We start from the raw sequence: 8,454 nt of genomic DNA on the forward strand, positions 1-8,454 counted from the left end.
CTTCTCCTCCATTCTCCTCTCGGGATCTTGGGCACGCACGCACACGCGCCCGACATGAGTTTTAAGCCACTGGGTCCGGGGCGCGAACCGCGGTTGACTACGTGGGAGTCCAGCGACATAGCCATTACGCTAACTGCTGGTTCCCAAGGGAGCTTTCTTTTCAAAAGTTATCATATCCCTCTTGTGGAAAACTCCATTTTAGGGCAATTTCTGTGTAGTTTCTGGCGTTATCTAGGATCAGAGGTCTAGTTATAGAAATGAGGCCAGAATTTTGTGATTCTGAAACAGAGTTTCCCAACTTCTTCAATACTACACTTTGGTCAAGATAATTCTTTGATGTGGGAGCTTTTCTGTGCATTGTAGGATCCCTGGCTTTTAATGCACCCCACTCGACCCCTCTTACCTCTACCATTTGTGACAGTAAAAAATGTATTCTGGGGTGAGGTTGAGAAATATCCTAGTTAAAAGCCACTGTCAAGGGAATAAGAACATAGCTAGTTTGTGACAGAGCTTGGGTTCAAACCCAGGCTTCTATCTGTTCATTATTTCTTGTACTCACTAATTGTAAATCTTAGAGCCTCCTAACAAGCCCATTTAAAAGCAGTGGCTTGGGACCAGCAGATGACATAATGGTTACATCACTGGTCTCCCATGTAGTCGACCATGTGGTTCGAGCCCTGGACCTTGCAGCTTGAAACTCACACCAGGAGTGTGTACATGTGTGCCCCAAATCGAGAACTCACCCCCCAGGGGGGATGGTCACGCCGCAGTCCCTTCTCCTCCATTCTCCTCTCGGGATCTTGGGCACGCACGCACACGCGCCCGACATGAGTTTTAAGCCACTGGGTCCGGGGCGCGAACCGCGGTTGACTACGTGGGAGTCCAGCGACATAGCCATTACGCTAACTGCTGGTTCCCAAGGGAGCTTTCTTTTCAAAAGTTATCATATCCCTCTTGTGGAAAACTCCATTTTAGGGCAATTTCTGTGTAGTTTCTGGCGTTATCTAGGATCAGAGGTCTAGTTATAGAAATGAGGCCAGAATTTTGTGATTCTGAAACAGAGTTTCCCAACTTCTTCAATACTACACTTTGGTCAAGATAATTCTTTGATGTGGGAGCTTTTCTGTGCATTGTAGGATCCCTGGCTTTTAATGCACCCCACTCGACCCCTCTTACCTCTACCATTTGTGACAGTAAAAAATGTATTCTGGGGTGAGGTTGAGAAATATCCTAGTTAAAAGCCACTGTCAAGGGAATAAGAACATAGCTAGTTTGTGACAGAGCTTGGGTTCAAACCCAGGCTTCTATCTGTTCATTATTTCTTGTACTCACTAATTGTAAATCTTAGAGCCTCCTAACAAGCCCATTTAAAAGCAGTGGCTTGGGACCAGCAGATGACATAATGGTTACATCACTGGTCTCCCATGTAGTCGACCATGTGGTTCGAGCCCTGGACCTTGCAGCTTGAAACTCACACCAGGAGTGTGTACATGTGTGCCCCAAATCCTGAGAGCAGAATGGAGGAGAAGGGATTGCAGTGTGGCCATCCTCCCTGGGAGTGATTTCTTGCTTTTTGTTTCTCTCTATCTCTCTGTCTCTCTGGCGAGTACACATGCCCTAGAACAAAAATCTCTCTAAAAAAATAAACACAAAATAAAAGCAGTGGCTTTATTGAGCCTACAGTGGTGCTGGTGGTATAGTAATTCAATACTGTGAGGCTGGGCCCACCTGAGAGGACTGAGTTTGCGTCTCAAGGAATCTCTGCACACACTAGTGGCCTACTACTTGGATAGAAAATCTAGATTTTGCTTTTAGTTAAACTTTTGGTAATTGAACTCCCAGTTGTCCTTTTCTCTTACACTAACATTTGAAAATATGTGTGTTTTTTCCCTAGAAATCTTGATTTGAGGTCATGGGCCTTTTTCTTTTTTCCCCTCCTTCTTTTCTCTGGTGCTTTGATTAATGAATTGTGTAACCAAGGAAGGAAAACAGGAATTTGTCTAAGTTTTGAGTAGTCATCCCTGACTCTACCTTTCTCCATGAGCACTATTATTTTTAGCAATCAACTTTGTGGGATGTAAGATTTCTTGGGAATGTGTGTATTGTGTTTTAGCTGTTATGACTTGCAGTTTCAAAAAACCAAATAGCTCCAGAGGAGTTATAAAAATAGTCCTGAGTATCTGCCTCAAAACCTTTAGAACCTTTTCTTTATCTTTGGTGTTCTAAGATTTCATGAAGTGCCTTTTTGTGGATCTTTCTTCATTCATTTCAGGGGACACTCTGTGGGTACTTTTAATCTGCAGTTATATGCCTTGCACTTTTGGAAAATTTTCTTGTATAATTTCTTTGATAATTCTCCTCTCATCCTTGTTTCTAGAACAGCTATTAATACGGTGAAAGTGGAAGAAGATTTAAATGAAACTTCCTCAGTTACGTAATCCAAATTATATAAATAGAAGTGAAAGGAGAGTGGTGCCAAGTGTTAGCTTAAGAGTTGGAATATATTTTTAGAGGGCTATGGGTTGTTGTAAGTAAGTCTTGCTATTATTTGTTTAAATATTTCAAAAGGTAAAAGCCAAAATAGCCAAAGTAATTTAGACTATTTCAAAAGCTGATACACTCATTTGAAAGCAATAGCTTTACAGAGCCATCTATTGTATTTTCAAAGTGTATTCATTTGACAAGAGGAAAATTTTGACAGTTAAGGGTTGCTAGGGGGTCAGCAGTTGGCATTGTTGTGAAGGCACTGGATTCCCACAAGGTCTATCACAGTTCGAGTCCTGGACCCGGCAGCTTGAAACTCAATCCAGGCACGTGTGTGTGTGTGTGTGTGTGTGTGCACCCAAAATCTCAAAAGGAGAATGTAGGAGAAGGGATTGTGATGCGGCCATCAGCATGTGGCTTATGACAAAACTTTCTTCCTGCCCCCACCGACTGCAAAAAAAAAAAAAAAGGTAAAATTGGACTATTACGTATGGGTATAAAGAATGCGAAGGCTGCATGGAGGTAGCATATTCTTTACCAGCCAGTGCTACTACCCTAGTGTCTGGTGTGTGGGATGAAAACTAATAGCATTCGCTTCTTTAGAGAACTGGCCTGGTCAACCAGTCCCCACCTCTACTAAGGTGAGAGGTGGTGAGACTCTCACTGAGACTCAGAATTCAGAAAGTGACTGGCACAGAGTTTAAAAGACTGCACCATTGCCTCAAAATGAGAATGAGTCAGTGGTGTGATGTGTTCTTTAGAGATTTTGCTGTGGGATCAAACTGAAAGAAGTCCTCCACTGAGACTAGATTCTTAGGTAGATTTCTTGCCCTGCCCTCTTCTGCATTCCTCCACTCTTCTGAAAGCTTTCAGTCCATCACATTAATAAAAATCCCCTTTGGGACCAGCAGTTAGCGTAATGGCTATGTCACTGGACTCCCACATAGTCAACTGCAGTTCGCATCCCGGACCCGGTTGCTTAAAACTCACACCGGGCGCATGTGCGTGCGTGCCCAAGATTCTGAGAGAAGAATGGAGGAGAAGGGATTGTGGCGTGGCCATCCCCCCTGGGGGGTGATTTCTCGCTTTCTGTCTCTCTATCTCTCTCTGCCTGTCTGGCGAGTGCACGCGCCCTATAGCAAAAACCTCTAAATAAATAAATAAATAAATAAGAATCTCCTCTCAGGCTCAGCTTCAAGGGTACCCAACCTAATACAGAAATTATACTTTTAAATTTGAAGAGCTGTTTTTCCTCTTCTGGTCATTTCTATTTACAACATCTCATTCTTGTAGGCATGTGATTTTTGTTATAGGACATGTGTGCTTGCCAGAAAGACTGAGAGAAAGAAAGTGAGAAATTACCCTCCGGGGGCGGGGGGGAGTTGGCCATGCCACAATCCCTTCTCCTTCACTCTCCTCTCTGGATTTTGGGCATATATGCACACACACCTGGACTGAGGTTTAAGCCACCAAGTCTGGGACTTGAACTGCAGTTGACCACACGGGAGTCCAACATGACCATTAAAACCACCTGCTAGTCCCACCATGTGATATTTTTAAAGGTTTTGCTCTATTTTATACACCATTTCTATTTTTTTCTCTCTGTTTGCTTTAGTCTCTCCTTCACAATGAAAGTTTCCCTCAAATGACTGGTAATTTTGGCTCTCCATATTTTGGGTTGAAAGCTTTATGTGCCTGGTGGATGTCATGTAATGGAGATCACATGTAGGAAAGTTTAGTGGCCATTGACTCATCATTAGGCATGTCCAGGTAGCTTATCTTTGGGGTTCTACTTCTCTGGAGAAGGGTTTTTTTCTTCACCTCGGCTGTGTGTGGGTGCCTGACCAACATTCTGGAGTTATGGGGAAGGGTCTGCAGAGTCATTATTCATTGTCCCCTTGTTTCAGTCTGGCTTGTCATGATTGCCCATTTTAAGCCCAATATATTTGTGCCCAGATCCTCTTATATTTCACTATTCTAGAAACAAACTACCATCTCCTAGACAGCATCAAGTGGATAAAAGATAACCAAATATCTGATTCTAGGGAATATGACTCTTGTTTTTATAGCATTATCACATAATGTCATCCTTCCTGCCTTTTTTTTAAAATCACCCTATGAATGCACATTTTGTTTATTAATAAAAGGGTTCATTTATTTTTTAATTGCCAAAATGCACATGTGTTCTCTAGAGAGTCAGAGAAAGAGAGAAAGAGGGAAGGCATTCCCCAGTTGGATGTGGTCACTCACACCACAATTCCTCCTCCATTTCTCCATCCTGTCGGATTCTGGGCACACAAGCACATGTGCCTGGCATGTTTCTCCAGCAGCCAGGATCCAAACCATGGTCAGTCATGGGGGCTCTGGCTTCCTTAACCGACTGGCCCAAGTGGGTCTTCATTTTGATAAAGTCAAATCTGTAAACTTTCATTTGTAAAATAGTATCAATAAATATATATTCAGAGTTAAATTTATAAGTCCACATATGCAATCTAGTATTTCCAACAAATTATTACTGCCTCTTAAAAGTAAGTTTTCTCTTCAGCCTCTTCTAAAGAAAAGGCACATACTCTCAACCCAAAAGACCTCATAAAGGGCAGCCCTCATGGTCACCTTCAAGAGTACTTCTACCAATGAACTGTCTACCTTAAAGTATATTCTTGAGGCAAATTTTGAAGAAATCTCATAAAGAACTTTGTTCTACCAATCCCAGGTCCCTTGTCAAGCTTTGTTTCTATTTTGCTCACCCTTTCTCTTTTCAATAGGTTGCATGAATTCAATCCACTTCCTTCTCCTTGGAAGTTCTCAGTACCAGCTCTACCTTTAAATGTTTTCCTCCTAGCCTGCCTGCAGTGTGTGAAGCCAAATTTCTGTTTTTCTTAATGTCCTGAAGATAAGCACACAATCCCTTTTTATTTTAAGAAGTTTAGTGCTAATCATTATGGGGAAACAGATGGTAATAGCAAAAATAACATTACTAGGAAAGTTACAAAGGTTCTAGAAATTTTACAAAATTCTTACAGTTGTGCTATCTGAGCTGTGGCTCTTGGCTCCTCTTTAAAGGGTAACAATCAGCCTATTGTTTATTATTTTCATTGCCAGTCGGAGGAGCTCCTCATCTACCTCTAGCAAAGGACATTTTCTTCTATGCATGCCATTCTTTCTAATCAGAGAATGCAATAAACTCTGAAAATTCAATAAAGGGAAACATTGTATTCCCTTAAGTGGAAAGTTTGTATCTCTGCAGCCATTCAAACTTGGTGATAGTCAAATTCCAGACCAAGAATGATTCCTTTGGATATTTCTACACAAAGACTTGAAGTTTACACAGTTGAAGTTATACTAGGGAGCCCTGGGAAATAAATAAAATTTAGATTCAAAGTTTCATTAAGAGTTTTTGGAAACTGTGAAACCAGAGTGGAAAACTCCTATAATCCCAGAGATTAGTGAATGAATTCTGGAGTTTTCCTGCTTCTGGGAGTTCAGAGACAGAGATGACATAAGGATTAGGAGCCACTCTGTGATAAATACAACCAGAAACAAAATATTCCACACGGTAGATGGTGGTTAGCTACACACAGAGAATTGAAACTGGAAATAAAAGTGCAGTCCAGAGTCAACAAGAGAAGCTAGAAATGAGGCAGCAATGTGGAAAAAAGCAAGCCAAATTACTGAAGTGGTTTGGTGTCACCTACTATAGGAAGCAGTCAGGGGGCTGGCAGATGGTATGGTGGTTAAGGGCACTGGACTTTCACCTGGGCGACTATGGTTCGAGTCCTGAACCTGGTGGCTTCCTTTCTCACTTTCTCTCTCTCCCTCTCTGGTCAAATTTAAAAAAAAAAAAATTCTTTTAAATGTATAAAGAAAGTTAAATAAAATAATTCTTAAAAAAAAAAAAAAAAAAGAAAAGAAAAGAAAGTAGTTAGGAGTCTTTCCAGCAGCATGGTGAAGTAGCCTTGAAGGCTTTTCCCATTCTTTCACATCTGGGTCTTCATACTCTTTCAAAAAATTCCCCTCATCTAGCTTAAAGATGACCTCCTTTGCCAATTGTCTATTTACTTTTGCGGTCTCAGTTCACATGAGCCTGTCATGCGAGTTCATGGATGGCTGAGAGGTGGCAGAAACATGGAGTGATGCTCCACTTCAAAACCCTCACGTGACAGAAAATAAAAAACTAAGTTTATGAAAACACTCAATAATGAAACAAGTGGAACATCTTGGTGGTCTAAGAGGTATCATCAGGTCGTGAGGAGATCCCTGTGTAAACCCTTCCTGTGTGTGGATTCATCCCATAGTACCTGCTTTCCTTGTGTACTGGTGTAATTCAAAGATTACATGAGATGATGTTCATAAACACTCTGAAAATTGGGAGGACTGAGAAAAATCAAATAAAGCCCAAGACTCAGATAATAATGCATACACATTAAAAACCATAGAGTGGGTAGTCCTAGGAAGTAGAGAATTCGAGGAAGGTTGTACATAGACACATATGTGAAAAAAGAAATGATCAATGAATATCTGTAAAATTAGGGAAAAAGAAAAGGCAGTAATGATAGCAGTTACTACGTGTCGAATATGTGCTGCTCTCTCAGTCCTCATATCATTTTATCCTCACCTGACCTGACACACGATTAATTCTTTTTTTTGAACGAGGTGACTGGGACTCTGAGAGGTCTAAGAAACTCTAAAACCAAGCTGTCAGGAGGAGCTAAGGCAAAATTGCAAGCCATCAGCCTGACTAAGCCCACAAGGTTAACTGACTACATGACCTCCCTAATAAAATAAAAGCTCTTGGAAGAGATTTGGGTGTAATATTAAAACATAGGTGTTGGTGTTCATGGTCAGTCTATAGTTTCTGAGCAGGAATCCGCTTGATTTCATAACTGACCCAGAGCTTTTAAGGAGGTGGGCAGATACTCAGCAAGGTGATGCCCTGGGGAAATGGAGTGCTTCGGAGAACAAAGCAGGCTCTCCAGGGGAGATCTCAAATCAGAAGAGAAATGGACTGTCCAGTTACCTGCCACCCATATGTTTGTCAGAAAAAGAGATATTTCCTCTGGCTTACAGTTTTGAAAATGGGGATGAAATGGTCTCATTAAAATGGGACAATGGAGCCTTATGTTTTACTGATAATTCTTTAATGCAGGCTACAGAGGCACTGGCCCCAATGTCAGCCAAGAGAGCTAATTAAACTGGAAATCACCTTACTGAATTGGATAAACAGAGCAAACCATTTCTTTTTTCATTGCAACCAACTCCCATACTGAAATGTCTTCTACACACCAGGGTTCTGATTGAGGATGAGCCAAGGATATTCTGTCCGGAGAAAACAGCAACTACTTGCTTTGAGATTCCTGTGAGAATACAAAGGAATGAGAATTCTTTCTCATGGTTTTATAACAGCAAAATTGAGAACTAACAGATTTAGAGAAAAATTGATTAAGACCCCACCACCATATTTTTTAAAGGGAGATTGATTGGAATCTTCTGGAGGCCTGAAAAATTAAACATGGTGCTTATATCTTGGGATGGTTATGAATATGAATATTAAGAGTTAATGCAGTGATTCTAAGCTAAGAAATATTTTGCTCTGCTGGGGGTACTTGGCAATGTCTGATGGCCGAACTGAGAGGGTGCTACTGGCCCCTGGTGGGTAGAGACCAGTCATAGTGTTAATCATCCTACAGTGCACAGAATGGTTCCAACCCCGCAGCATCCAACACATATAACAAAGAAACATACAACTCACAATGTCAGAAGTGCTTAGAATATGTCCTTTGAGGCTGCAAAAACAAACAAAAAACCTAAACCAACCCCACCAAAAAAACAAAACAAAACAAAACAAAAACCCAAAACCAGGCATAAAAACCAAAATGGAAAAAGAAAAAAGAAAAAACACAGCTTTCAGGACAGTGCGCAGTACATAGCTTGCAGACAGTGTCAGCGATTCCTTTTATTGCTGCAGAGTCA

General features: G+C 41.2%; 1 pseudogene; it reads left to right on the forward strand.

Annotated features, from left to right (window-relative positions):
* The first annotated feature begins 6,044 nt into the window (after positions 1-6,044).
* LOC102478676 (NEDD8-activating enzyme E1 regulatory subunit-like) overlaps positions 6,045-8,454 on the forward strand; it is a 36,176-nt pseudogene continuing 33,766 nt past the window's right edge.

This window comes from Tupaia chinensis, unplaced genomic scaffold, assembly GCF_000334495.1.
Source record: "Tupaia chinensis unplaced genomic scaffold, TupChi_1.0 Scaffold000622_1, whole genome shotgun sequence".
NCBI classification, from domain to species: domain Eukaryota; kingdom Metazoa; phylum Chordata; class Mammalia; order Scandentia; family Tupaiidae; genus Tupaia; species Tupaia belangeri.